This window comes from Pholcus phalangioides, unplaced genomic scaffold (assembly GCF_987345545.1).
Source record: "Pholcus phalangioides strain wild (caught in Gottingen) unplaced genomic scaffold, Ppha-v1.0 ptg000005l_1, whole genome shotgun sequence".
Lineage (NCBI taxonomy): Eukaryota > Metazoa > Arthropoda > Arachnida > Araneae > Pholcidae > Pholcus > Pholcus phalangioides.
This window is the reverse complement of record NW_028301598.1, coordinates 8253891-8269347: the sequence shown is the minus strand read 5'-3', so window position 1 is coordinate 8269347 and position 15457 is coordinate 8253891. Positions and strand designations below refer to the sequence as shown.

General features: G+C 43.0%; 57 non-coding genes across 57 annotated transcripts; all 57 read right to left on the bottom strand.

Moving 5' to 3' along the window:
- Positions 1-88: 88 nt before the first annotated feature.
- On the bottom strand, positions 89-160 carry TRNAP-UGG (transfer RNA proline (anticodon UGG)). Its single transcript has one exon. It is a non-coding gene; the product is annotated as a tRNA-Pro (tRNA).
- Positions 161-259: 99 nt separating this feature from the next.
- Positions 260-331, bottom strand: TRNAP-UGG (transfer RNA proline (anticodon UGG)). Its single transcript has one exon. It is a non-coding gene; the product is annotated as a tRNA-Pro (tRNA).
- Positions 332-602: 271 nt separating this feature from the next.
- TRNAP-UGG (transfer RNA proline (anticodon UGG)) lies at positions 603-674 on the bottom strand. The gene has a single exon. It is a non-coding gene; the product is annotated as a tRNA-Pro (tRNA).
- Positions 675-1116: 442 nt separating this feature from the next.
- TRNAP-UGG (transfer RNA proline (anticodon UGG)) lies at positions 1117-1188 on the bottom strand. Its single transcript has one exon. It is a non-coding gene; the product is annotated as a tRNA-Pro (tRNA).
- A 443-nt stretch (positions 1189-1631) lies between these two features.
- On the bottom strand, positions 1632-1703 carry TRNAP-UGG (transfer RNA proline (anticodon UGG)). Its single transcript has one exon. It is a non-coding gene; the product is annotated as a tRNA-Pro (tRNA).
- A 443-nt stretch (positions 1704-2146) lies between these two features.
- TRNAP-UGG (transfer RNA proline (anticodon UGG)) lies at positions 2147-2218 on the bottom strand. The gene has a single exon. It is a non-coding gene; the product is annotated as a tRNA-Pro (tRNA).
- Positions 2219-2318: 100 nt separating this feature from the next.
- Positions 2319-2390, bottom strand: TRNAP-UGG (transfer RNA proline (anticodon UGG)). The gene has a single exon. It is a non-coding gene; the product is annotated as a tRNA-Pro (tRNA).
- Positions 2391-2490: 100 nt separating this feature from the next.
- Positions 2491-2562, bottom strand: TRNAP-UGG (transfer RNA proline (anticodon UGG)). Its single transcript has one exon. It is a non-coding gene; the product is annotated as a tRNA-Pro (tRNA).
- A 270-nt stretch (positions 2563-2832) lies between these two features.
- Positions 2833-2904, bottom strand: TRNAP-AGG (transfer RNA proline (anticodon AGG)). The gene has a single exon. It is a non-coding gene; the product is annotated as a tRNA-Pro (tRNA).
- Positions 2905-3003: 99 nt separating this feature from the next.
- On the bottom strand, positions 3004-3075 carry TRNAP-AGG (transfer RNA proline (anticodon AGG)). Its single transcript has one exon. It is a non-coding gene; the product is annotated as a tRNA-Pro (tRNA).
- Positions 3076-3174: 99 nt separating this feature from the next.
- Positions 3175-3246, bottom strand: TRNAL-UAG (transfer RNA leucine (anticodon UAG)). Its single transcript has one exon. It is a non-coding gene; the product is annotated as a tRNA-Leu (tRNA).
- A 99-nt stretch (positions 3247-3345) lies between these two features.
- Positions 3346-3417, bottom strand: TRNAP-AGG (transfer RNA proline (anticodon AGG)). The gene has a single exon. It is a non-coding gene; the product is annotated as a tRNA-Pro (tRNA).
- A 269-nt stretch (positions 3418-3686) lies between these two features.
- TRNAP-AGG (transfer RNA proline (anticodon AGG)) lies at positions 3687-3759 on the bottom strand. Its single transcript has one exon. It is a non-coding gene; the product is annotated as a tRNA-Pro (tRNA).
- A 784-nt stretch (positions 3760-4543) lies between these two features.
- On the bottom strand, positions 4544-4615 carry TRNAP-AGG (transfer RNA proline (anticodon AGG)). Its single transcript has one exon. It is a non-coding gene; the product is annotated as a tRNA-Pro (tRNA).
- Positions 4616-4885: 270 nt separating this feature from the next.
- TRNAP-UGG (transfer RNA proline (anticodon UGG)) lies at positions 4886-4957 on the bottom strand. Its single transcript has one exon. It is a non-coding gene; the product is annotated as a tRNA-Pro (tRNA).
- Positions 4958-5401: 444 nt separating this feature from the next.
- On the bottom strand, positions 5402-5473 carry TRNAP-UGG (transfer RNA proline (anticodon UGG)). The gene has a single exon. It is a non-coding gene; the product is annotated as a tRNA-Pro (tRNA).
- Positions 5474-5573: 100 nt separating this feature from the next.
- On the bottom strand, positions 5574-5645 carry TRNAP-UGG (transfer RNA proline (anticodon UGG)). Its single transcript has one exon. It is a non-coding gene; the product is annotated as a tRNA-Pro (tRNA).
- Positions 5646-5745: 100 nt separating this feature from the next.
- TRNAP-AGG (transfer RNA proline (anticodon AGG)) lies at positions 5746-5817 on the bottom strand. Its single transcript has one exon. It is a non-coding gene; the product is annotated as a tRNA-Pro (tRNA).
- A 100-nt stretch (positions 5818-5917) lies between these two features.
- TRNAP-AGG (transfer RNA proline (anticodon AGG)) lies at positions 5918-5989 on the bottom strand. The gene has a single exon. It is a non-coding gene; the product is annotated as a tRNA-Pro (tRNA).
- Positions 5990-6261: 272 nt separating this feature from the next.
- On the bottom strand, positions 6262-6333 carry TRNAP-UGG (transfer RNA proline (anticodon UGG)). The gene has a single exon. It is a non-coding gene; the product is annotated as a tRNA-Pro (tRNA).
- Positions 6334-6433: 100 nt separating this feature from the next.
- TRNAA-UGC (transfer RNA alanine (anticodon UGC)) lies at positions 6434-6505 on the bottom strand. The gene has a single exon. It is a non-coding gene; the product is annotated as a tRNA-Ala (tRNA).
- Positions 6506-6778: 273 nt separating this feature from the next.
- Positions 6779-6850, bottom strand: TRNAP-UGG (transfer RNA proline (anticodon UGG)). The gene has a single exon. It is a non-coding gene; the product is annotated as a tRNA-Pro (tRNA).
- Positions 6851-6950: 100 nt separating this feature from the next.
- TRNAP-AGG (transfer RNA proline (anticodon AGG)) lies at positions 6951-7022 on the bottom strand. Its single transcript has one exon. It is a non-coding gene; the product is annotated as a tRNA-Pro (tRNA).
- A 444-nt stretch (positions 7023-7466) lies between these two features.
- TRNAP-UGG (transfer RNA proline (anticodon UGG)) lies at positions 7467-7538 on the bottom strand. Its single transcript has one exon. It is a non-coding gene; the product is annotated as a tRNA-Pro (tRNA).
- A 100-nt stretch (positions 7539-7638) lies between these two features.
- Positions 7639-7710, bottom strand: TRNAP-UGG (transfer RNA proline (anticodon UGG)). Its single transcript has one exon. It is a non-coding gene; the product is annotated as a tRNA-Pro (tRNA).
- Positions 7711-7987: 277 nt separating this feature from the next.
- On the bottom strand, positions 7988-8059 carry TRNAP-UGG (transfer RNA proline (anticodon UGG)). Its single transcript has one exon. It is a non-coding gene; the product is annotated as a tRNA-Pro (tRNA).
- A 277-nt stretch (positions 8060-8336) lies between these two features.
- Positions 8337-8408, bottom strand: TRNAP-UGG (transfer RNA proline (anticodon UGG)). Its single transcript has one exon. It is a non-coding gene; the product is annotated as a tRNA-Pro (tRNA).
- A 100-nt stretch (positions 8409-8508) lies between these two features.
- On the bottom strand, positions 8509-8580 carry TRNAP-UGG (transfer RNA proline (anticodon UGG)). Its single transcript has one exon. It is a non-coding gene; the product is annotated as a tRNA-Pro (tRNA).
- Positions 8581-9035: 455 nt separating this feature from the next.
- Positions 9036-9107, bottom strand: TRNAP-UGG (transfer RNA proline (anticodon UGG)). The gene has a single exon. It is a non-coding gene; the product is annotated as a tRNA-Pro (tRNA).
- Positions 9108-9384: 277 nt separating this feature from the next.
- On the bottom strand, positions 9385-9456 carry TRNAP-UGG (transfer RNA proline (anticodon UGG)). The gene has a single exon. It is a non-coding gene; the product is annotated as a tRNA-Pro (tRNA).
- Positions 9457-9556: 100 nt separating this feature from the next.
- Positions 9557-9628, bottom strand: TRNAP-UGG (transfer RNA proline (anticodon UGG)). Its single transcript has one exon. It is a non-coding gene; the product is annotated as a tRNA-Pro (tRNA).
- Positions 9629-9728: 100 nt separating this feature from the next.
- TRNAP-UGG (transfer RNA proline (anticodon UGG)) lies at positions 9729-9800 on the bottom strand. Its single transcript has one exon. It is a non-coding gene; the product is annotated as a tRNA-Pro (tRNA).
- Positions 9801-9905: 105 nt separating this feature from the next.
- On the bottom strand, positions 9906-9977 carry TRNAP-UGG (transfer RNA proline (anticodon UGG)). The gene has a single exon. It is a non-coding gene; the product is annotated as a tRNA-Pro (tRNA).
- Positions 9978-10077: 100 nt separating this feature from the next.
- TRNAP-UGG (transfer RNA proline (anticodon UGG)) lies at positions 10078-10149 on the bottom strand. Its single transcript has one exon. It is a non-coding gene; the product is annotated as a tRNA-Pro (tRNA).
- Positions 10150-10249: 100 nt separating this feature from the next.
- On the bottom strand, positions 10250-10321 carry TRNAP-UGG (transfer RNA proline (anticodon UGG)). The gene has a single exon. It is a non-coding gene; the product is annotated as a tRNA-Pro (tRNA).
- A 100-nt stretch (positions 10322-10421) lies between these two features.
- On the bottom strand, positions 10422-10493 carry TRNAP-UGG (transfer RNA proline (anticodon UGG)). Its single transcript has one exon. It is a non-coding gene; the product is annotated as a tRNA-Pro (tRNA).
- A 100-nt stretch (positions 10494-10593) lies between these two features.
- On the bottom strand, positions 10594-10665 carry TRNAP-UGG (transfer RNA proline (anticodon UGG)). The gene has a single exon. It is a non-coding gene; the product is annotated as a tRNA-Pro (tRNA).
- A 100-nt stretch (positions 10666-10765) lies between these two features.
- Positions 10766-10837, bottom strand: TRNAP-UGG (transfer RNA proline (anticodon UGG)). Its single transcript has one exon. It is a non-coding gene; the product is annotated as a tRNA-Pro (tRNA).
- Positions 10838-10937: 100 nt separating this feature from the next.
- Positions 10938-11009, bottom strand: TRNAP-UGG (transfer RNA proline (anticodon UGG)). The gene has a single exon. It is a non-coding gene; the product is annotated as a tRNA-Pro (tRNA).
- A 100-nt stretch (positions 11010-11109) lies between these two features.
- On the bottom strand, positions 11110-11181 carry TRNAP-UGG (transfer RNA proline (anticodon UGG)). Its single transcript has one exon. It is a non-coding gene; the product is annotated as a tRNA-Pro (tRNA).
- Positions 11182-11281: 100 nt separating this feature from the next.
- Positions 11282-11353, bottom strand: TRNAP-UGG (transfer RNA proline (anticodon UGG)). The gene has a single exon. It is a non-coding gene; the product is annotated as a tRNA-Pro (tRNA).
- A 100-nt stretch (positions 11354-11453) lies between these two features.
- On the bottom strand, positions 11454-11525 carry TRNAP-UGG (transfer RNA proline (anticodon UGG)). The gene has a single exon. It is a non-coding gene; the product is annotated as a tRNA-Pro (tRNA).
- A 100-nt stretch (positions 11526-11625) lies between these two features.
- Positions 11626-11697, bottom strand: TRNAP-UGG (transfer RNA proline (anticodon UGG)). Its single transcript has one exon. It is a non-coding gene; the product is annotated as a tRNA-Pro (tRNA).
- A 100-nt stretch (positions 11698-11797) lies between these two features.
- On the bottom strand, positions 11798-11869 carry TRNAS-UGA (transfer RNA serine (anticodon UGA)). Its single transcript has one exon. It is a non-coding gene; the product is annotated as a tRNA-Ser (tRNA).
- Positions 11870-11969: 100 nt separating this feature from the next.
- Positions 11970-12041, bottom strand: TRNAP-UGG (transfer RNA proline (anticodon UGG)). Its single transcript has one exon. It is a non-coding gene; the product is annotated as a tRNA-Pro (tRNA).
- Positions 12042-12141: 100 nt separating this feature from the next.
- Positions 12142-12213, bottom strand: TRNAP-UGG (transfer RNA proline (anticodon UGG)). The gene has a single exon. It is a non-coding gene; the product is annotated as a tRNA-Pro (tRNA).
- Positions 12214-12313: 100 nt separating this feature from the next.
- TRNAP-UGG (transfer RNA proline (anticodon UGG)) lies at positions 12314-12385 on the bottom strand. Its single transcript has one exon. It is a non-coding gene; the product is annotated as a tRNA-Pro (tRNA).
- Positions 12386-12485: 100 nt separating this feature from the next.
- On the bottom strand, positions 12486-12557 carry TRNAP-UGG (transfer RNA proline (anticodon UGG)). Its single transcript has one exon. It is a non-coding gene; the product is annotated as a tRNA-Pro (tRNA).
- Positions 12558-12829: 272 nt separating this feature from the next.
- TRNAP-UGG (transfer RNA proline (anticodon UGG)) lies at positions 12830-12901 on the bottom strand. Its single transcript has one exon. It is a non-coding gene; the product is annotated as a tRNA-Pro (tRNA).
- Positions 12902-13001: 100 nt separating this feature from the next.
- TRNAP-UGG (transfer RNA proline (anticodon UGG)) lies at positions 13002-13073 on the bottom strand. The gene has a single exon. It is a non-coding gene; the product is annotated as a tRNA-Pro (tRNA).
- A 621-nt stretch (positions 13074-13694) lies between these two features.
- Positions 13695-13766, bottom strand: TRNAP-UGG (transfer RNA proline (anticodon UGG)). Its single transcript has one exon. It is a non-coding gene; the product is annotated as a tRNA-Pro (tRNA).
- Positions 13767-13866: 100 nt separating this feature from the next.
- On the bottom strand, positions 13867-13938 carry TRNAA-UGC (transfer RNA alanine (anticodon UGC)). Its single transcript has one exon. It is a non-coding gene; the product is annotated as a tRNA-Ala (tRNA).
- Positions 13939-14211: 273 nt separating this feature from the next.
- TRNAP-UGG (transfer RNA proline (anticodon UGG)) lies at positions 14212-14283 on the bottom strand. The gene has a single exon. It is a non-coding gene; the product is annotated as a tRNA-Pro (tRNA).
- Positions 14284-14383: 100 nt separating this feature from the next.
- On the bottom strand, positions 14384-14455 carry TRNAP-AGG (transfer RNA proline (anticodon AGG)). Its single transcript has one exon. It is a non-coding gene; the product is annotated as a tRNA-Pro (tRNA).
- A 272-nt stretch (positions 14456-14727) lies between these two features.
- On the bottom strand, positions 14728-14799 carry TRNAP-UGG (transfer RNA proline (anticodon UGG)). Its single transcript has one exon. It is a non-coding gene; the product is annotated as a tRNA-Pro (tRNA).
- A 100-nt stretch (positions 14800-14899) lies between these two features.
- TRNAP-UGG (transfer RNA proline (anticodon UGG)) lies at positions 14900-14971 on the bottom strand. Its single transcript has one exon. It is a non-coding gene; the product is annotated as a tRNA-Pro (tRNA).
- Positions 14972-15248: 277 nt separating this feature from the next.
- Positions 15249-15320, bottom strand: TRNAP-UGG (transfer RNA proline (anticodon UGG)). The gene has a single exon. It is a non-coding gene; the product is annotated as a tRNA-Pro (tRNA).
- Between the last annotated feature and the right edge of the window lie 137 nt (positions 15321-15457).

The following is a 15457-nucleotide window of genomic DNA, read 5'->3' as shown; positions in this document are numbered from 1 at the left end:
CCAAGAAATATTTATTACCGAAAAATGAAAAAGTTACTTATTCCATAAGAAACCACAATGACAAAAAAAAAACTACGCGAATTCGTCTGGGCCCGACCGGGATTTGAACTCCGGACCTCTCGCACCCAAAGCGAGAATCATACCCCTAGACCATCGAGCCACGTTTAAGCGCCAAGAAATATTTATTACCGAAAAATGAAAATGTTACTTATTCCATAAGAATCAACAATGACAAAAAAGCATTCACGCGACTTCGCCTGGGCTCGACCGGGATTTGAACCCGAGACCTCTCGCACCCAAAGCGAGAATCATACCCCTAGACCACCCAGCCACGTTGAAGCGCCAAGAAATATTTATTACCGAAAAATGAAAATGTTACTTTATTCCATTAGAATCAACAATGACAAGAAAGTATTTATGCGATCACGTCAGGGTTCGACCGGGATTTGAATCCGGGACCTCTCGCACCCTAAGCGAGAATCATACCCCTAGACCACCGAGCCACGTTGAAAAGCCAAGAAATATTTATTACCGAAAAATAAGAAAGTTACTTATTCCATAAGAATCAACAATGACAAAAAAACATTCACGCGACTTCGACTGGGCTCGACCGGGATTTGAACCCGGGACCTCTCGCACCCAAAGCGAGAATCATACCCCTAGACCACCGAGCCACGTTGAAGCGCTAGGAAATATTTATTACCGAAAAATGAAAAAGTTACTTATTCCATAAGAATCAACAATGACAAAAAAACATTCACGCGACTTCGTCTGGACTCGACCGGGATTTGAACCCAGGACCTCCCGCACCCTAAGCGAGAATCATACCCCTAGACCACCCAGCCACGTTGAAGCGCCAAGAAATATTTATTACCGAAAAATGAAAATGTTACTTTATTCCATTAGAATCAACAATGACAAGAAAGTATTTATGCGATCACGTCAGGGTTCGACCGGGATTTGAATCCGGGACCTCTCGCACCCTAAGCGAGAATCATACCCCTAGACCACCGAGCCACGTTGAAAAGCCAAGAAATATTTATTACCGAAAAATAAGAAAGTTACTTATTCCATAAGAATCAACAATGACAAAAAAACATTCACGCGACTTCGACTGGGCTCGACCGGGATTTGAACCCGGGACCTCTCGCACCCAAAGCGAGAATCATACCCCTAGACCACCGAGCCACGTTGAAGCGCTAGGAAATATTTATTACCGAAAAATGAAAAAGTTACTTATTCCATAAGAATCAACAATGACAAATAAATATTTTCGCGACTTCATCAGGGCTCGACCGGGATTTGAACCCGGGACCTCTCGCACCCTATGCGAGAATCATACCCCTAGACTACCGAGTCACGTGTAAGACCCAACAATAATTTAATACCGAAAAATGAAAATGTTACTTTATTCTATTATAATCAACAATGACAAGAATGTATTTATGCGATCACGTCAGGGCTCGACCAGGATTAGAACCCAGGACCTCTCGCACCCTAAGCGAGAATCATACCCCTAGACCACCGAGCCCCGTAGAAGCGCCAACAATTATTTATTACCGAAAAATGAAAATGTTGCTTTATTCCATTAGTATCAACAATGACAAGAATGTATTTATGCGATCACGTCAGGGCTCAACCGGGATTTGAATCCGGGACCTCTCGCACCCAAAGCGAGAATCATACCCCTAGACCACCGAGCCCCGTAGAAGCGCCAACAATTATTTATTGCCGAAAAATGAAAATGTTACTTTATTCTATTACAATCAACAATGACAAGAATGTATTTATGCGATCACGTCAGGGCTCGACCAGGATAAGAACCCAGGACCTCTCGCACCCTAAGCGAGAATCATACCCCTAGACCACCGAGCCCCGTTGAAGCGGCAACAATAATTTATTACCGAAAAATGAAAATGTTACTTTATTCCATTAGAATCAACAATGACAAGAAAGTATTTACGCGATTACGTCAGGGCTCGACCGGGATTTGAACCCGGTACCTCTCGCACCAAAGCGAGAATCATACCCCTAGACCACCGAGCCACGTTGAAGCGCCAACAATAATTTATTACCAAAAAATGAAAATGTTACTTTATTCCATTAGAATCAACCATGACAAGAAAGTATTTATGCGATCACGTCAAGGCTCGACCGGAATTTGAACCCGGGACCTCTCGCACCCAAAGCGAGAATCATACCGCTAGACCACCGAGCACCGTACAAGCGCCAACAATTATTTATTACCGAAAAATGAAAATGTTACTTTATTCCATTAGAATCAACCATGACAAGAAAGTATTTATGCGATCACGTCAAGGCTCGACCGGAATTTGAACCCGGGACCTCTCGCACCCAAAGCGAGAATCATACCGCTAGACCACCGAGCACCGTACAAGCGCCAACAATAATTTATTACCGAAAAATGAAAATGTTACTTTATTCCATTAGAATCAACAATGACAAGAAAGTATTTACGCGATTACGTCAGGGCTCGACCGGGATTTGAACCCGGTACCTCTCGCACCCAAAGCGAGAATCATACCCCTAGACCACCGAGCCACCTTGAAACGCCAAGAATTATTTATTACCGAAAAATGAAAAAGTTACTTATTCCATAAGAATCAACAATGACAAATAAATGTTTTCGCGACTTCGTCTGGGCTCGACCGGGATTTGAACCCGAGACCTCTCGCACCCAAAGCGATAATCATAACCCTAGACCACCGAGCCACGTTGAAGCACCAAGAATTATTTATTACCGAAAAATGAAAAAGTTACTTATTCCATAAGAATCAACAATGACAAATAAATATTTTCGCGACTTCGTCTGGGCTCGACCGGGATTTGAACCCGGGACCTCTCGCACCCTAAGCGAGAATCATACCCCTAGACCACCGAGCCACGTTGAAGCGCCAAGAATTATTTATTACCGAAAAATGGAAAAGTTACTTATTCCATAAGAATCAACAATGACAAAAAAACATTCACGCGACTTCGTCTGGGATCGACCGGGATTTGAACCCGGGACCTCTCGCACCCTAAGCGAGAATCATACCCCTAGACCACCGAGCCACGTTGAAGCGCCAAAAAATATTTTTTACCGAAAAATGAAAAAGTTACTTATTCCATAAGAATCAACAATGACAAATAAATATTTTCGCGACTTCGTCCGGGCTCGACCGGGATTTGAACCCGAGACCTCTCGCACCTAAAGCGATAATCATACCACTAGACCACCGAGCCACGTTGAAGCGCCAAGAATCATTTATTACCGAAAAATCAAAAAGTTACTTATTCCATAAGAATCAACAATGACAAAAAAACATTCACGCGACTTCGTCTGGGCTCGACCGGGGTTTGAACCCGGGACCTCTCGCACCCTAAGCGAGAATCATATCCCTAGACCACCGAGCCACGTTGAAGCATCAAGAATTATTTATTACCGAAAAATGAAAAAGTTACTTATTCCTTAAGAATTAACAATGACAAATAAATAATTTCGTATCTTCGTCAGGGCTCGACCGGGACTTGAACCCGAGACCTCTCGCACCCTAAGCGAGAATCAGACCCCTACACCACCAAGCCACGTAGAAGCGCCAAGAAATATTTATTACCGAAAAATGAAAAAGTTACTTATACCATAAGAAGAAACAATGATAAAAAAACATTCACGCGACTTCGTCTGAGCTCGACCGGGATTTGAACCCAGGACCTCTCGCACCCTAAGCGAGAATCATACCCCTAGACCACCCAGCCACGTTGAAGCGCCAAGAATTATTTATTACCAAAAAATGAAAATGTTACTTTATTCCATTCGAATCAACAATGACAAGAAAGTATTTATGCGATCACGTCAGGGCTCGACCGGGATTTGAACCAGGGACCTCTCGCACCCTAAGCGAGAATCAGACCCCTAGACCACCGAGCCACGGTGAAGCGCCAAGAAATATTTATTACCGAAAAATGAAAAAGTTACTTATTCCATAAGAATCAACAATGATAAAAAAACCTTCACGCGACTTCGTCTGGGTTCGACCGGGATTTGAACCCAGGACCTCTCCCACCCTAAGCGAGAATCATGCCCCTAGACCACCCAGCCACGTTGAAGCGCCAAGAATTATTTATTACCAAAAAATGAAAATGTTACTTTATTCCATTCGAATCAACAATGACAAGAAAGTATTTATGCGATCACGTCAGGGCTCGACCGGGATTTGAACCCGGGACCTCTCGCACCCTAAGCGAGAATCAGACCCCTAGACCCCCTAGCCACGGTGAAGCGAAAAGAAATATTTATTACCGAAAATTGAAAAAGTTACTTATTCCATAAGAACCAGCAATGACAAAAAAACATTCACGCGACTCGTCTGGGCTCGACCGGGATTTGAACCCGAGAACTCTCGCACCCAAAGCGAGAATCAGACCCCTAGACCACTAAGCCACGTTGAAGCGCCAAGAAATATTTATTACCGAAAAATGAAAAAGTTACTTATTCCATAAGAATCAACAATGATAAAAAAACATTCACGCGACTTCGTCTGGGCTCGACCGGGATTTGAACCCGGGACCTCTCGCACCCTAAGCGAGAATCAGACCCCTAGACCACCGAGCCACGGTGAAGCGCCAAGAAATATTCATTACCGAAAAATGAAAAAGTTACTTATTCCATAAGAATCAACAATGACAAAAAAACATTCACGCGACTCGTCTGAGCTCGACCGGGATTTGAACCCGAGACCTCTCGCACCCTAAGCGAGAATCAGACCCCTAGACCACCGAGCCACGGTGAAGCGCCAAGAAATATTTATTACCGAAAAATGAAAATGTTACTTTATTCCATTAGATTCAACAATGACAAGAAAGTACTTATGCGATCACGTGAGGGCTCGACCGGGATTTGAACCCGGGACCTCTCGCACCCAAAGCGAGAATCATACCCCTAGACCACCGAACCCCGTAGAAGCGCCAACAATTATTTATTACCGAAAAATGAAAATGTTACTTTATTCCATTTGAATCAACAATGACAAGAAAGTATTTACGCGATTACGTCAGGGCTCGACCGGGATTTGAGCCCGGGACCTCACGCACCCAAAGCGAGAATCATACCCCTAGACCACCGAGCCACGTTGAAGACCCAACAATAATTTAATACCGAAAAATGCAAATGTTACTTTATTCTATTACAATCAACAATGACAAGAATGTATTTATGCGATCACGTCAGGGCTCGACCAGGATTAGAACCCAGGACCTCTCGCACCCTAAGCGAGAATCATACCCCTAGACCAACGAGCCACGTTGAAGACCCAACAATAATTTATTACCGAAAAATGAAAATGTTACTTTATTCCATTAGATTCAACAATGACAAGAAAGTATTTATGCGATCACGTCAGGGCTCAACCGGGATTTGAATCCGGGACCTCTCGCACCCAAAGCGAGAATCATACCCCTAGACCACCGAGCCTCGTTGAAGATCCAACAATAATTTAATACCGAAAAATGAAAATGTTACTTTATTCCATTAGATTCAACAATGACAAGAAAGTACTTATGCGATCACGTCAGGGCTCGACCGGGATTTGAGCCCGGGACCTCTCGCACCCAAAGCGAGAATCATACCCCTAGACCACCGAGCCTCGTTGAAGATCCAACAATAATTTAATACCGAAAAATGAAAATGTTACTTTATTCCATTAGATTCAACAATGACAAGTAAGTATTTATACGATGACGTCAGGGCTCGACCGGGATTTGAACCCGGGACCTCTCGCACCCTAAGCGAGAATCATACCCCTAGACCACCGAGCCACGTTGAAGACCCAACAATTATTTATTACCGAAAAATGAAAATGTTACTTTATTAGATTAGAATCAACAATGACAAGAAAGTATTTATACGATGACGTCAGGGCTCGACCGGGATTTGAACCCGGGACCTCTCGCACCCTAAGCGGGAATCATACCCCTAGACCACCGAGCCACGTTGAAAACCCAACAATAATTTAATACCGAAAAATGAAAATGTTACTTTATTCCATTAGATTCAACAATGACAAGAAAGTACTTATGCGATCACGTCAGGGCTCGACCGGGATTTGAGCCCGGGACCTCACGCACCCAAATCGAGAATCATACCCCTAGACCACCGAGCCTCGTTGAAGATCCAACAATAATTTAATACCGAAAAATGAAAATGTTACTTTATTCCATTAGATTCAACAATGACAAGAAAGTACTTATGCGATCACGTCAGGGCTCGACCGGGATTTGAACCCGGGACCTCTCGCACCCAAAGCGAGAATCATACCCCTAGACCACCGAACCCCGTAGAAGCGCCAACAATTATTTATTACCGAAAAATGAAAATGTTACTTTATTCCATTAGAAACCACAATGACAAGAAAGTATTTACGCGATTACGTCAGGGCTCGACCGGGATTTGAACCCGGGACCTCTCGCATGCAAAGCGAGAATCATACCCCTAGACCACCGAGCCCCGTTGAAGCGCCAACAATAATTTATTACCGAAAAATGAAAATGTTACTTTATTCCATTAGAATCAACAATGACAAGAAAGTATTTATGCGATCACGTCAGGGCTCAACCGGGATTTGAATCCGGGACCTCTCGCACCCAAAGCGAGAATCATACCCCTAGACCACCGAGTCCCCGTTGAAGATCCAACAATAATTTATTACCAAAAAATGAAAATGTTACTTTATTCCATTAGAATCAACAATGACAAGAAAGTATTTATGCGATCACGTCAGGGCTCGACCGGGATTTGAACCCGGGACCTCTCGCACCCAAAGCGAGAATCATACCCCTAGACCACCGAGCCCCGTAGAAGCGCCAACAATTATTTATTACCGAAAAATGAAAATGTTACTTTATTCCATTAGAATCAACAATGACAAGAAAGTATTTACGCGATTACGTCAGGGCTCGACCGGGATTTGAACCCGGTACCTCCCGCACCCTAAGCGAGAATCATACCCCTAGACCACCGAGCCTCGTTGAAGATCCAACAATAATTTAATACCGAAAAATGAAAATGTTACTTTATTCCATTAGATTCAACAATGACAAGAAAGTACTTATGCGATCACGTCAGGGCTTGACCGGGATTTGAGCCCGGGACCTCTCGCACCCAAAGCGAGAATCATACCCCTAGACCACCGAGCCACGTTGAAGGCCCAACAATAATTTATTACCAAAAAATGAAAATGTTACTTTATTCCATTAGAATCAACAACGAAAAGAAAGTATTTACGCGATTACGTCAGGGCTCGACCGGGATTTGAACCCGGTACATCCCGCACCCAAAGCGAGAATCATACCCCTAGACCACCGAGCCACATTGAAGAGCCAACAATAATTTATTACCAAAAAATGAAAATGTTACTTTATTCCATTAGAATCAACAACGAAAAGAAAGTATTTACGCGATTACGTCAGGGCTCGACCGGGATTTGAACCCGGGACCTCCCGCACCCAAAGCGAGAATCATACCCCTAGACCACCGAGCCACGTTGAAGACCCAACAATAATTTATTACCAAAAAATGACAATGTTACTTTATTCCATTAGAATCAACAACGAAAAGAAAGTATTTACGCGGTTATGTCAGGGCTCGACCGGGATTTGAACCCGCGACCTCTCGCACCCAAAGCGAGAATCATACCCCTAGACCACCGAGCCACGTTGAAGACCCAACAATAATTTAATACCAAAAAATGAAAATGTTACTTTATTCCATTAGAATCAACAATTACAAGAAAGTATTTACGCGATTACGAATTACGATTACTCGACCGGGATATGAACCCGGGACCTCTCGCACCCAAAGCGAGAATCATACCCCTAGACCACCGAGCCACGTTGAAGACCCAACAATAATTTATTACCAAAAAATGAAAATGTTACTTTATTCCATTAGAACCAACAATGACAAGAAAGTATTTACGCGATTACGTCAGGGCTCGACCGGGATTTGAACCCGGGACCTCTCGCACCCAAAGCGAGAATCATACCCCTAGACCACCGAGCCACGTTAAAGTCCCAACAATAATTTATTACCAAAAAATGATAATGTTACTTTATTCCATTAGAATCAACAACGAAAAGAAAGTATTTACGCGATTACGTCAGGGGTCGACCGGGATTTGAACCCGGGACCTCTCGCACCCAAAGCGACAATCATACCCCTAGACCACCGAGCCACGTTGAAGACCCAACAATAATTTAATACCAAAAAATGAAAATGTTACTTTATTCCATTAGAATCAACAATGACAAGAAAGTATTTACGCGATTACGAATTACGATTACTCGACCGGGATTTGAACCCGGGACCTCTCGCACCCAAAGCGAGAATCATACCCCTAGACCACCGAGCCTCGTTGAGAATCCAACAATAATTTAATACCGAAAAATGAAAATGTTACTTTATTCCATTAGATTCAACAATGACAAGAAAGTACTTATGCGATCACGTCAGGGCTCGACCGGGATTTGAACTCGGGACCTCTCGCACCCAAAGCGAGAATCATACCCCTAGACCACCGAGCCACGTTGAAGACCCAACAATAATTTAATACCAAAAAATGAAAATGTTACTTTATTCCATTAGAATCAACAATGACAAGAAAGTATTTACGCGATTACGAATTACGATTACTCGACCGGGATTTAAACCCGGGACCTCTCGCACCCAAAGCGACAATCATACCCCTAGACCACCGAGCCACGTTGAAGACCCAACAATAATTTAATACCAAAAAATGAAAATGTTACTTTATTCCATTAGAATCAACAATGACAAGAAAGTATTTACGCGATTACGAATTACGATTACTCGACCGGAATTTGAACCCGGGACCTCTCGCAAACCAAAGCGAGAATCATACCCCTAGACCACCGAGCCACGTTGAAGACCCAACAATAATTTATTACCGAAAAATGAAAATGTTACTTTATTCCATTAAAATCAACAATGACAAGAAAGTATATATGCGATCACGTCCGGGCTCAACCGGGATTTGAATCCGGGACCTCTCGCACCCAAAGCGAGAATCATACCCCTAGACCACCGAGCCTCGTTGAAGATCCAACAATAATTTAATACCGAAAAATGAAAATGTTACTTTATTCCATTAGATTCAACAATGACAAGAAAGTACTTATGCGATCACGTCAGGGGTCGACCGGGATTTGAGCCCGGGACCTCTCGCACCCAAAGCGAGAATCATACCCCTAGACCACCGAGCCCCGTAGAAGCGCCAACAATTATTTATTACCTAAAAATGAAAATGTTACTTTATTCCATTAGAATCAACAATGACAAGAAAGTATTTACGTGATTACGAATTACGATTACTCGACCGGGATTTGAACCCGGAACCTCTCGCACCCAAAGCGAGAATCATACCCCTAGACCACCGAGCCACGTTCAAGACCCAACAATAATTTATTACCAAAAAATGAAAATGTTACTTTATTCCATTAGAATCAACAATGACAAGAAAGTATTTACGCGATTACGTCAGGGCTCGACCGGGATTTGAACCCAGGACCTCTCGCACCCAAAGCGAGAATCATACCCCTAGACCACCGAGCCACGTTCAAGACCCAACAATAATTTATTACCAAAAAATGAAAATGTTACTTTATTCCATTAGAATCAACAACGAAAAGAAAGTATTTACGCGATTACGTCAGGGCTCGACCGGGATTTGAACCCGGGACCTCTCGCACCCAAAGCGAGAATCATACCCCTAGACCACCGAGCCACGTTGAAGACCCAACAATAATTTAATACCAAAAAATGAAAATGTTACTTTATTCCATTAGAATCAACAATGACATGAAAGTATTTACGCGATTACGAATTACGATTACTCGACCGGGATTTGAACCCGGGACCTCTCGCACCCAAAGCGAGAATCATACCCCTAGACCACCGAGCCACGTTGAAGACCCAACAATAATTTATTACCGAAAAATGAAAATGTTACTTTATTCCATTAGAATCAACAATGACAAGAAAGTATTTATGCGATCACGTCAGGGCTCAACCGGGATTTGAATCCGGGACCTCTCGCACCCAAAGCGAGAATCATACCCCTAGACCACCGAGCCTCGTTGAAGATCCAACAATAATTTAATACCGAAAAATGAAAATGTTACTTTATTCCATTAGGTTCAACAATGACAAGAAAGCCCTTATGCGATCTAGTCAGGGCTCGACCGGGATTTGAACTCGGGACCTCTCGCACCCAAAGCGAGAATCATACCCCTAGACCACCGAGCCACGTTCAAAACCCAACAATAATTTATTACCAAAAAATGAAAATGTTACTTTATTCCATTAGAATCAACAACGAAAAGAAAGTATTTACGCGATTACGTCAGGGCTCGACCGGGATTTGAATCCGGGACCTCTCGCACCCAAAGCGAGAATCATACCCCTAGACCACCGAGCCTCGTTGAAGATCCAACAATAATTTAATACCGAAAAATGAAAATGTTACTTTATTCCATTAGATTCAACAATGACAAGAAAGTACTTATGCGATCACGTCAGGGCTCGACCGGGATTTGAACTCGGGACCTCTCGCACCCAAAGCGAGAATCATACCCCTAGACCACCGAGCCACGTTCAAAACCCAACAATAATTTATTACCAAAAAATGAAAATGTTACTTTATTCCATTAGAATCAACAACGAAAAGAAAGTATTTACGCGATTACGTCAGGGCTCGACCGGGATTTGAATCCGGGACCTCTCGCACCCAAAGCGAGAATCATACCCCTAGACCACCGAGCCTCGTTGAAGATCCAACAATAATTTAATACCGAAAAATGAAAATGTTACTTTATTCCATTAGATTCAACAATGACAAGAAAGTACTTATGCGAACACGTCAGGGCTCGACCGGGATTTGAACTCGGGACCTCTCGCACCCAAAGCGAGAATCATACCCCTAGACCACCGAGCCACGTTCAAAACCCAACAATAATTTATTACCGAAAAATGAAAATGTTACTTTATTCCATTAGAATCAACAATGACAAGAAAGTATTTACGCGATTACGTCAGGGCTCGACCGGGATTTGAACCCGGGACCTCTCGCACCCAATGCGAGAATCATACCCCTAGACCACCGAGCCACGTTGAAGACCCAACAATAATTTATTACCAAAAAATGAAAATGTTACTTTATTCCATTAGAATCAACAACGAAATGAAAGTATTTACGCGATTACGTCAGGGCTCGACCGGGATTTGAACCCGGGACCTCTCGCACCCAAAGCGAGAATCATACCCCTAGACCACCGAGCCACGTTGAAGACCCAACAATAATTTATTACCGAAAAATGAAAATGTTACTTTATTCCATTAGAATCAACAATGACAAGAAAGTATTTATGCGATCACGTCAGGGCTCAACCGGGATTTGAATCCGGGACCTCTCGCACCCAAAGCGAGAATCATACCCCTAGACCACCGAGCCTCGTTGAAGATCCAACAATAATTTAATACCGAAAAATGAAAATGTTACTTTAATCCATTAGATTCAACAATGACAAGAAAGTACTTATGCGATCTAGTCAGGGCTCGACCGGGATTTGAACTCGGGACCTCTCGCACCCAAAGCGAGAATCATACCCCTAGACCACCGAGCCATGTTCAAAACCCAACAATAATTTATTACCAAAAAATGAAAATGTTACTTTATTCCATTAGAATCAACAACGAAAAGAAAGTATTTACGCGATTACGTCAGGGCTCGACCGGGATTTGAACCCGGGACCTCTCGCAATCAAAGCGAGAATCATACCCCTAGACCACCGAGCCTCGTTGAAGATCCAACAATAATTTAATACCGAAAAATGAAAATGTTACTTTATTCCATTAGATTCAACAATGACAAGAAAGTACTTATGCGATCACGTCAGGGCTCGACCGGGATTTGAACTCGGGACCTCTCGCACCCAAAGCGAGAATCATACCCCTAGACCACCGAGCCACGTTCAAAACCCAACAATAATTTATTACCAAAAAATGAAAATGTTACTTTATTCCATTAGAATCAACAACGAAAAGAAAGTATTTACGCGATTACGCCAGGGCTCGACCGGGATTTGAATCCGGGACCTCTCGCACCCAAAGCGAGAATCATACCCCTAGACCACCGAGCCTCGTTGAAGATCCAACAATAATTTAATACCGAAAAATGAAAATGTTACTTTATTCCATTAGATTCAACAATGACAAGAAAGTACTTATGCGATCACGTCAGGGCTCGACCGGGATTTGAACTCGGGACCTCTCGCACCCAAAGCGAGAATCATACCCCTAGACCACCGAGCCACGTTCAAAACCCAACAATAATTTATTACCAAAAAATGAAAATGTTACTTTATTCCATTAGAATCAACAACGAAAAGAAAGTATTTACGCGATTACGTCAGGGCTCGACCGGGATTTGAATCCGGGACCTCTCGCACCCAAAGCGAGAATCATACCCCTAGACCACCGAGCCTCGTTGAAGATCCAACAATAATTTAATACCGAAAAATGAAAATGTTACTTTATTCCATTAGATTCAACAATGACAAGAAAGTACTTATGCGATCACGTCAGGGCTCGACCGGGATTTGAACTCGGGACCTCTCGCACCCAAAGCGAGAATTATACCCCTAGACCACCGAGCCACGTTCAAAACCCAACAATAATTTATTACCGAAAAATGAAAATGTTACTTTATTCCATTAGAATCAACAATGACAAGAAAGTATTTACGCGATTACGTCAGGGCTCGACCGGGATTTGAACCCGGGACCTCTCGCACCCAAAGCGAGAATCATACCCCTAGACCACCGAGCCACGTTGAAGACCCAACAATAATTTATTACCAAAAAATGAAAATGTTACTTTATTCCATTAGAATCAACAACGAAAAGAAAGTATTTACGCGATTACGTCAGGGCTCGACCGGGATTTGAACCCGGGACCTCTCGCACCCAAAGCGAGAATCATACCCCTAGACCACCGAGCCACGTTGAAGACCCAACAATAATTTAATACCAAAAAATGAAAATGTTACTTTATTCCATTAGAATCAACAATGACAAGAAAGTATTTACGCGATTACGAATTACGATTACTCGACCGGGATTTGAACCCGGGACCTCTCGCACCCAAAGCGAGAATCATAACCCTAGACCACCGAGCCACGTTGAAGACCCAACAATAATTTATTACCGAAAAATGAAAATGTTACTTTATTAGATTAGAATCAACAATGACAAGAAAGTATTTATACGATGACGTCAGGGCTCGACCGGGATTTGAACCGGGGACCTCTCGCACCCTAAGCGGGAATCATACCCCTAGACCACCGAGCCACGTTGAAAACCCAACAATAATTTAATACCGAAAAATGAAAATGTTACTTTATTCCATTAGATTCAACAATGACAAGAAAGTACTTATGCGATCACGTCAGGGCTCGACCGGGATTTGAGCCCGGGACCTCACGCACCCAAATCGAGAATCATACCCCTAGACCACCGAGCCTCGTTGAAGATCCAACAATAATTTAATACCGAAAAATGAAAATGTTACTTTATTCCATTAGATTCAACAATGACAAGAAAGTACTTATGCGATCACGTCAGGGCTCGACCGGGATTTGAACCCGGGACCTCTCGCACCCAAAGCGAGAATCATACCCCTAGACCACCGAACCTCGTAGAAGCGCCAACAATTATTTATTACCGAAAAATGAAAATGTTACTTTATTCCATTAGAAACCACAATGACAAGAAAGTATTTACGCGATTACGTCAGGGCTCGACCGGGATTTGAACCCGGGACCTCTCGCATGCAAAGCGAGAATCATACCCCTAGACCACCGAGCCCCGTTGAAGCGCCAACAATAATTTATTACCGAAAAATGAAAATGTTACTTTATTCAATTAGAATCAACAATGACAAGAAAGTATTTATGCGATCACGTCAGGGCTCAACCGGGATTTGAATCCGGGACCTCTCGCACCCAAAGCGAGAATCATACCCCTAGACCACCGAGTCCCCGTTGAAGATCCAACAATAATTTATTACCAAAAAATGAAAATGTTACTTTATTCCATTAGAATCAACAATGACAAGAAAGTATTTATGCGACCACGTCAGGGCTCGACCGGGATTTGAACCCGGGACCTCTCGCACCCAAAGCGAGAATCATACCCCTAGACCACCGAGCCCCGTAGAAGCGCCAACAATTATTTATTACCGAAAAATGAAAATGTTACTTTATTCCATTAGAATCAACAATGACAAGAAAGTATTTACGCGATTACGTCAGGGCTCGACCGGGATTTGAACCCGGTACCTCCCGCACCCTAAGCGAGAATCATACCCCTAGACCACCGAGCCTCGTTGAAGATCCAACAATAATTTAATACCGAAAAATGAAAATGTTACTTTATTCCATTAGATTCAACAATGACAAGAAAGTACTTATGCGATCACGTCAGGGCTTGACCGGGATTTGAGCCCGGGACCTCTCGCACCCAAAGCGAGAATCATACCCCTAGACCACCGAGCCACATTGAAGAGCCAACAATAATTTATTACCAAAAAATGAAAATGTTACTTTATTCCATTAGAATCAACAACGAAAAGAAAGTATTTACGCGATTACGTCAGGGTTCGACCGGGATTTGAACCCGGGACCTCCCGCACCCAAAGCGAGAATCATACCCCTAGACCACCGAGCCACGTTGAAGACCCAACAATAATTTATTACCAAAAAATGACAATGTTACTTTATTCCATTAGAATCAACAACGAAAAGAAAGTATTTACGCGGTTATGTCAGGGCTCGACCGGGATTTGAACCCGCGACCTCTCGCACCCAAAGCGAGAATCATACCCCTAGACCACCGAGCCACGTTGAAGACCCAACAATAATTTAATACCAAAAAATGAAAATGTTACTTTATTCCATTAGAATCAACAATTACAAGAAAGTATTTACGCGATTACGAATTACGATTACTCGACCGGGATATGAACCCGGGACCTCTCGCACCCAAAGCGAGAATCATACCCCTAGACCACCGAGCCACGTTGAAGACCCAACAATAATTTATTACCAAAAAATGAAAATGTTACTTTATTCCATTAGAACCAACAATGACAAGAAAGTATTTACGCGATTACGTCAGGGCTCGACCGGGATTTGAACCCGGGACCTCTCGCACCCAAAGCGAGAATCATACCCCTAGACCACCGAGCCACGTTAAAGTCCCAACAATAATTTATTACCAAAAAATGATAATGTTACTTTATTCCATTAGAATCAACAACGAAAAGAAAGTATTTACGCGATTACGTCAGGGGTCGACCGGGATTTGAACCCGGGACCTCTCGCAC